This window comes from Rhinolophus sinicus, chromosome 2, assembly GCF_057876585.1.
Source record: "Rhinolophus sinicus isolate RSI-liver-muscle chromosome 2, RSI-T2T, whole genome shotgun sequence".
NCBI lineage: Eukaryota > Metazoa > Chordata > Mammalia > Chiroptera > Rhinolophidae > Rhinolophus > Rhinolophus sinicus.
This window is the reverse complement of record NC_142502.1, coordinates 26,929,637-26,938,091: the sequence shown is the minus strand read 5'-3', so window position 1 is coordinate 26,938,091 and position 8,455 is coordinate 26,929,637. Positions and strand designations below refer to the sequence as shown.

General features: G+C 42.1%; 1 long non-coding RNA gene across 1 annotated transcript in view; it reads left to right on the top strand.

Moving 5' to 3' along the window:
* The first annotated feature begins 468 nt into the window (after positions 1 to 468).
* The window catches only part of LOC109447988 (uncharacterized), a 52,165-nt gene continuing 44,178 nt past the window's right edge, over positions 469 to 8,455 (top strand). Inside the window, exons 1-2 of the long non-coding RNA XR_002137450.3 lie at positions 469 to 544; positions 4,325 to 4,490. This is a non-coding gene — a long non-coding RNA (uncharacterized LOC109447988). The remainder of the gene's footprint in view (positions 545 to 4,324; positions 4,491 to 8,455) is intronic.

The window sequence follows — 8,455 nt, the reverse complement described above, 5'->3', positions numbered from 1 at the left end:
TAAAATAAACTGCAAAACCATTATTCTCTAGAGCATTTGAGATCTTGCTTCCGGGCAATTGTCGTCAGTTTTGGCTCAAGTAAACTCTTAGGAAAATTCTCTACAAGTTTGAACATTTCTTACGTCAACAAGTACATTTCAGCAAACATTTATTGAATGCCTGCTCAGTAACAGGCACAATGCACGACATTGAGGAGACAAAGCTTGTGAGGCGGTTCGGCGTGGAGTAGGTGGGGCACAGCAAACCAATACTTTCAATAGGTAAATGTGCTGGAAGAAAACTCAGGGGACCATGGAAGCCAAAAGCAGAACTTCCAATCTGGAAGTTCAGAGAAGGCTGCCCTGGGGCCTGAGTCCAGTCTCAGAGGATGAATGGGAGTGGCAAGCAAAATTGACGGAAGGGTGGGGAAGAGAGGGAGGAGTCTGTGGTTGGGTGAATAGCAGGGGCCAGAGCACAGAGATGTGAAACAATATTATGCCTGTAAATAAATGTACAAGGAAAGCATGAGGCAGAATATGGAGGAAGATGAGCCTGGAGAGAAAGGTAGGCAAACGGGCCTCAAGAGGCCTCTGAACATGCTAAAGAATTTAAACTTTACTTTAAGATAGGTGGTGGTTGGAAAATTTGGGAGAGGCTTTCTTCACTTGGCCCCATGCCTAAAGGATCTAGGAATTTTTGAGATAAAGCCCATCAGGCCACCAAGTGCAAAGGAATGTTCTAAAGATCCACACCTAGGAAGTCTGCATTGATCTTAATAGCTGATAAATATTGTGCCTTCTGCTTCCAAACATTGTTAAAGTACAATGTTTGCTACTACACTTTTCCAAATTTCAACTCCACATTTTTATAAGTATAGGGCTGGATTATTTTAATACAGTGCTTTTTAATTTTTACAGATTTTATGTTAAAAGTGATGATAGTCCACATTAGGCAAAAAGATAAAGCTGCTCTCAGCTGAAGGGAACGCTACCCTTTACACATCCTTCTCCTGAGGTTCAAGGACAAGGCTGAGGGGAAAAGCCATATCTTGGGTAGAAACCATTTGAGGCAGAGTCGAGACTCTGGTTGGAAGGCTTTGGTTTAACTTCTAAAGTCCTCTGATTCACCAACACAGATGTTTAATAAACACGCATTTTATTTAACAAATATTTATTAAGTACCTACTATGTTCAGGTATTGGGCAGGGTATCAGGAATGCAATGGGGAGCAAGACAAATTGGGTGTTTTCCTCAAGAAGCGTAAAGGCCAGTGATGCTGGTGGTTGGGGAGTGAGGTGGACTTGGAGAATAAATAGGAATTACTATGAAGCATGCCAAACATGATGATGGGAACACTGTATTTGGTAGCACGTAACAAGAGCACAATCCCAGACTGGGCATCAGAAAAGGCTTCCATACAGGAAGTGACATTTCATCAGACAGTTGGAGGATGCATAGGCATGAGCTAAATAAACAGAAGAAAGAAGAGTGTTCCAGGCAGAACAGCATAAGGAAGAGTTCCAAAGACAAGTGGAAAATGGCACTTGTCAGAATTCAAAGGAAATCCCTGTGGCCAGAGAGGAGCATGGGGGCGGGGAGCACTTGGAGATGAGGGGAGTAAGGCGGGAAGGAGACTGGGGCTGGGTCCACAAGGGCTTTAGCAGCCACATGAAGCATCCCTTTGTCTGCGGCTATGACCCAGTGGAGCTTCAAATTCCTTTCCTTCTTTTATATTTGAGGACAGCGACTCATCAAGAAATTACATGGCTTTTTAAAAATCAAATGACCGTAAATTGACAAGGCCACTCTATGTTCTTTGGGTAGCCTCAGAAGCAGACCTTGGCACAAAGATTTCATTATTTGGGGAATAAGCTGAGGAAACATCAGCAAGGAAGTGGGCAAAGGAGCAAAAAGGGGAAGCAGCTGCTAAAAGGTGCATTAGTGAGCCAGGTAACAACTGGGTGTTAATTCCTGGGGAAACTCAACACAAGCCTCAGAGTTACTACTGTGTGAGGGGGATGGGTGCGATAGACCCCAGTTCTTGTCAGTTTGGGGTTGAAGGCCACAGTAGAGGTGGGAGGGAGATGTTCATTCTCTGGCATGTCCGGTCGGCTACACAGGTGGGCAGGAGGGCTTTGGGGTCCATTGAAACCCTCAGGCAAAGAAATGCAGTGTACAGACACGGACATTTGGAAGGCTAGTCAGTGTGCACTGAAGTTGGGAGGATGAGGATGTGGGTTGGGTACCACAATATCTGCTGCACAGTTTGTCATGCAGGGTGGCATGCGGGGTCTCAGCTCCCACTCCCCGCATAAGAATGCAGGATATGGTGAGGCCAAAAAGGAACAACCATGGAGTCATAGATAGGGGAGTCATACCACTATAGTCTCACTGGCAGCTGGGTTGGAGACACAGGAAGCAGGAGCCACATGATCCGCAATCCACACTCCGCTGTCTGCTCTCTCTGCCGACCAACCTCACTTGCTAGCTGCAATCCGCCGTCCTAACTGCAATCCGTGCTTGCTAGCTCAGCCACCATCTTCCTGCTAGCCCCCATCTACTGCTAGCATAGTCATGGCAGTTACATTAGTGGCCAATGGCTCACTGGTTACAGCTGATGGCCAACTAGCCACAGTTGATGGCCATCGAATCACAGTTGATGGCCATTTATTACCCGAGTGAGCACCTTTCCACGTGAGGGCGAGAGCCTGGAAATTGCACTCTGGCTCTGTCCCCACACAGTTCTAGGTCCCTGGACATCTGTGCCCCAATTCTGAGCCCTTACACCACATCACACTGGTTGGATTTCACTTCAAGTCCACCTGACTAGCAGGTGAAAGATGCACAGCTGGCAGTAGATAATATCAGTAAAGCCACAGATCACTCTGGACTCTGTGCTAAGGCCTCAGCAATTCTCAGACCTGTGGCTCCAGGCCTACATCTCCTAAATCACAGCACAGACTTCCCATAATTCTTTTCTTCACTCTGGAGTCTTGATACTGAGGGAAAATATGCATTTTGAGTGGCATATTAATTGAGCAATGTCAAGTTTAACTAGGGAAATAAATGAGACTCCACAAAATGAGAATTTAGGGAAACATGGGGGTATTAAAAAAGTCAAGCCCTTAGATTAAAACAGCTAGATTAATTAGGGTAAAGTCATTTGGTTTGGGATTTTTTTGTGTGACAATCTGACTCACAGTTTTTCCAGAAATGAATGAATCATAAGTTTGGAAAATCTGATATTTAATGACTTAGTTTTGGGGGCTAAGAAGTTCATAGTAGTTTATATTAATAACAATTTTTCTTAGTGAGAGGCTATGGGACAAAGGGAAGAATAGCTTCTGATCTTTCCTTTTCTTCCTGGTTTTCTGTCCTCATCAAACATTTATTGTGGTAGGCAATGTGATTTAAATGTCAACACCATGGTTCAGGTGCTCAAGGATTGCTGAGTCTAGAAGACAGACAAACAGATAAGAGCAGACTAACAAGCTATGGGAATTGGGACTGTCTGTCAGCCTCTCTGAGTATCAGCTTCATTGGGTAGGGTCTTAATGGATAAGATCAGTGGTCCTCAACCTTGGTCATCCATTAGAAGCACTTTGGGGAACTTGGAAAGAACAATGCCTGGCCGGCCCCACTCCTAGAGGTTCTGACTAACCTGCTCTGGGTTAGGGCCCTGGCATTAGTATTTTTTGAAAAACTGCCAAGATGATTCTAATGTGCAGCTGAGACTGAGAATCACTAGATGATCACTGTCAAGTTTTTGGTAACTGTAGGACTCTTGCTTTTTCTGAAAAGAGTTTGCTCACTGTGTAACTCAGCAAAAGGTACCGTGTTCCCCGCAAAATAAGACCTAGCCAGACAATCAGCTCTAATGTGTCTTTCGGAGCAAAAATTAATATGAGACTGGGTCTTATATTATATATGACCTGGTCTTATATTATAGTAAAATAAGACCGGGTCTTATATTTATTTTTGCTCTAAAAGACACATTAGAGCTGATTGTCTGGCTAGGTCTTATTTCGGGGAAACACAGTAGAAGGTAATAGCTAGAAATCATATTCCCTGGTAAAAATATAGTGTGAGGGCAGTGGAGCTCTGAGTTAGGTAACCACATGTTGGCCAGTACTTGGACTCTGAGTGGATAGCTTACCTCAGTAGGATGCATAGAACTCTCATTCCAGAAACAACATGTGCCTGCAGTTTTTTTCCCCCCTCGGAAGACACATTCACAATGCTAACAACTAATTATCATACCAAGAAAACAAAACCTGTGAGGGAGAGCAGAGGCGGGTTGGCAGCGCCATTGAGTTGTACAAACCATGACTCACTCTTGTTCTAGGCTGAAGCATGTTCCAAGCATCTCTCTGAGAAATACCTGGTGGTTGGTTTGCAAAAGAAAGCAGGCAAGGGACTTTGCTGTCAGCTGGAAGGAAAAGGAAAATCATCTGCTATCTCCTGCATCCTCTGGTTGGTTTCAGACAACTGCGCTCAGTGAACTTTCCATGGTAGGAGTAAAGAACAGTTGGTTTTCACATCCCTGTTCTGGCTTGTTCACTACACTAACAACCTCTTCTATTACGTATAAGGCAATTAAAGGATGAGCTTAGAAGCTGGCATCTTTCCTTTAAAGTAAAAGCCAGAAGCTTGTGTTTTGCTAATGACAGTTTCCTGTAAAAACAAATTTCTTATTAGTGATGACATAAGAGCCATTGGAACAATCTCAGTTCATGGTTAGCTTGGAGTCTGCCCCACACCCTTCTGAGGCCCTCTTTCTGAGATATGGCTGACAAAACCTTTCCCTAAGAATGCCAACACCAACATAATACCTCACCTTGGAAGAGTCCATAATTGTCTGAAGAGACTGATTCTTCAGAGCATGTTGAGAGGATGATTTGGAGGCATGTATGAATTGCTTGTACTTTTCTTTGCTGGCTGTGAAGCAAATCTTATTTGGGAGAATTTTGGAATGGATATTGACCATTAGGATTATGGGATTAAATTTGTCAATTGATTACAAAGGGGTCATCAATTTAAAAGATGGAGGCCCATCTCAGCCCACTGAAGACTTGAGTGTGTTGAAACTTAGAGTGACATAACCCCCCCAAATTAACCTTTTAATTTGCAATGTGGGCAGGTAACAAGGACATTAGATACATTTATTTTTCTATTTAAATTGTATTATTGTTTTATTTGAAAAGCAATGTATACTTCTATGGAACTACAGAAAATGCAGGAATAAGATTTTAGAAATCATTATATTCTTCCCAAAAATGATGAGCAGTGAAACTTATTATAAAATTTTTTTCTAGTCTTATTTTTTTCCCCCAGGCTAGCTATTCTATCATGAAATAATACTCAAATCTTTTTGAATGGGTTGCCAAATAAAATACAGAATTCCCAGTTAACCTTGGATTTCAGATAAATAACAAGAATTTTAAAAAATATAAGTATGTCCCAAATATTGCATGAAATATATTTATACTGAAATACTATTTGTAGCTTATCTAAAATTCAAATTTAACTAATTTAACTTGGCCGTCTGGCAAATCTGGCAACCCCATGAATGAGATGTGAAAAAAGGAAGAGGATCTGTATACCCTGACTCATTGATACTAATTTTTTTACGAAAAGAAAGTAATTTTAATTTCTTATGAACAGTCTACCACTTGGTATCAGCTAAGTGAAAATAAAAGTGAAAAATAAATAGAAAGAAAGAAGGCAAGAAAAGAAAAACAGCCACATGGTATTTACAGTTTCAGAAAGGTAAATTGAAGTAATCACACTGCACCTAACCAAAGTTATTTAAAATGTATAAAGCAGCGGAAGGTAGTTATGAGTAGCTATTAGTTTTGAAAGTAATACAGGAAATTCATTTTGGTTTTGCAGATGATCAACACTGTGTGTGTTTTATGGAGCAGTTCCAGGTTTTTTGGCTTTTCAGGTAGAATATGATTACGTGGCAGCTCATACCTAAAAAGACTCTTGGGAAATTCAGCTGAGGATTTAGCCAATGGCCAAACCATCTGTTGCCAGTTTCAGGGGCAATGATGGTAATTGGTGAGGAATGGCGACTCCATCCTTAGGCCCCATCTGCAGAAACCTCTCCTGATCGTTGGTAGACCAGCAGGGTTGTGAGAGAGCTTCCCCATTGGGCCTTACATAAGAAGGCATTGTGAGACCTCTAAGGTCTGGAAAAACCAAAGAATCATCTATGAGTCATTTGCTGATATCCAGTGTGTGTTACAGAATTTACGCAATGGAGGGGCTTCTTAGAGCTGCAGGTGGTTGGGAGTTCAGAGTCATGTCTTGAGGGGGCCATTTTGGAGCAAGCATGATGTCTTTACTTAAAATGGATTGTTTATTTGCTCTAGCTGAAGGAGCAGGTAAAAAAGGTGTGGGGGTGGTAGTCTTAACTGCCCACCCCACAACACACATACTCTATGTCATTGCTGCTGACATCATTAGCAGTTGGCATGGGGTTTAAAGGATCAGAAGAAAAGAAAGGCTAGTGCGCGTAAATGGGACTTGGAAGAGTAAAACACTTTTGGGGAGAAACATTTCTAACCAGACTGTATGGACTACATGCTGTCACCATAGTTTCTCTCATTTTGTTTTCACCCAGAGACATCTATCCAAAATGCAAGTCTGGCCATGTCTCTCCCTGGCATCCCCCTGCCTGTTAGAGCAAAACGGGGCATGACAGTGGGTGTGATACAGGTGGCCCTGGGAGGCTGATAACCGCCAGCAGTATCTGCTCCCATTATGCCAGGCATCCACTTGCCTCCTATCACCTTTTCCATCTAACTCGCCAGTAATACTGACTTGAGTTTTATTGGGCAAGATACTATTTCATGCTTGAATTTGCACCTGCTGCTTTCTTTACTTCCAATAAAGCCCTGCTCCTCCCCTCCCTCCACTTCCCCTAACAGCTGCCTGGTGACCTCCTATGTGTCCTTCAGAATCACCTCATGTCAGTTTCTGCAGGACCCTCTCTTCAGGACTCCTGACACCCCCACTGTTAAAAGCTTTCTTCTCCTTTATGTTCCTTCTGCATCCTTTTCAAACTTTGTTTGAAATTTGCTCAACAAACTTCATGTTATATCGGATTATTTGTTCTTCTTTTCTTTTTGTTACATGTCCTCTTTCCTTTCATATGCTTATTGAGAGCAGGGTCCATGTTATTATTCGTCTCTGTTTCCCCAGTAACTAGACAGAGTTTGGTACATCATAAACAATTACCATGGATGATTTGTTGAATAAGTGAGTCCTCAATTTTAGGTTTAGCAATTATTCAATATTCAATTAATGTCAACTTATTCAATGAAAATAAAGTATTCAATATATTTCAAAAACCTGAACTCCCATCCCTACTGAAGGGACAGCACACGGCGATGCCCTTTCCAGGTCCATAGCTTTGAGATCCAAAACAGGGCTGTGCACAATCATTTTAGCTCCTGGCCAGGACTTTCACCCTATAATTTATGGATAATTCTATCTTTTGAATTTGCATTATTTTCTTATTGTAAATGTCTCGGTTTAATCAACTGAAGGAAGCCAACACACTAAAGTCTGATTGAGACCTTTTTGATCTCTTGGGGCTGCTGGTCAGATCAAGAGAGTTCACAGGACAGGGAGGTTTAGCAGAGCACGAGTTTTTCACAGACAGTGTAAGACAACACAGTTAGTGGGGAAACAGAAACCAGAATTTCCGAGGTCAGAGAAGTCCCAGTGCTCACACTAAAGAAAGTTGCTGCTGTCACACTCTCCATCAACACAAGCCTTTCAGTACCTGCTAATATTCTGATTCAAGTCTTGGTTTGATGTGAAGTGTTAGAATCATCGTCTCTCCTCTCAGCTCCTGCATAAATAAATCCTTCCTTAGAAACAGAAGTGGATTGCTTGTAGTACCCTTCAGAGATTTCCCCCAACGGGGAGTGATTCATTCCATGTGGCATCAAGCCTCTTTGAATAATTTCTCATTGAAGTCTTGCAAGTGACTAATAGATGGGAAAGTTCCCTAGAGAAAGTCACTTGATTGTTTGCAAGTTTCTTGAGTTTGTGTGAAGAACCTCTGAGAGCTGCTTTTGAAATGCTGTGCTTTTCATTTTGATCATACATTGTTAATTCAAAAATGGCTTAAAAATGGCCTAAAAGTTTCAGTTTGCTCTGCTCCCACAAATGTTACACAGGAGGACTTCTGCCTTTAAACGAATTTTACATCAAGAGGACACCCTGAAATGATGCAGTAGCCTCTAAATTTGTGACTATTTTATGAAAGTTGAAATGGAGTAAATGGAGTTTGCAGTACTTAGAATGTGGTTCCTGGATTGAGACATTTTGGGAACAGGGCTCCTTAGCTGGTGTTGGTATTTTCTTACTTCCCTACCCCATTACGAAGCTCTGCTCCAATTCTGTGCTTTGGGTTAGTAATGCTCTCCCTGGCCACCCTATTTGGAATAGCACCCTGAGC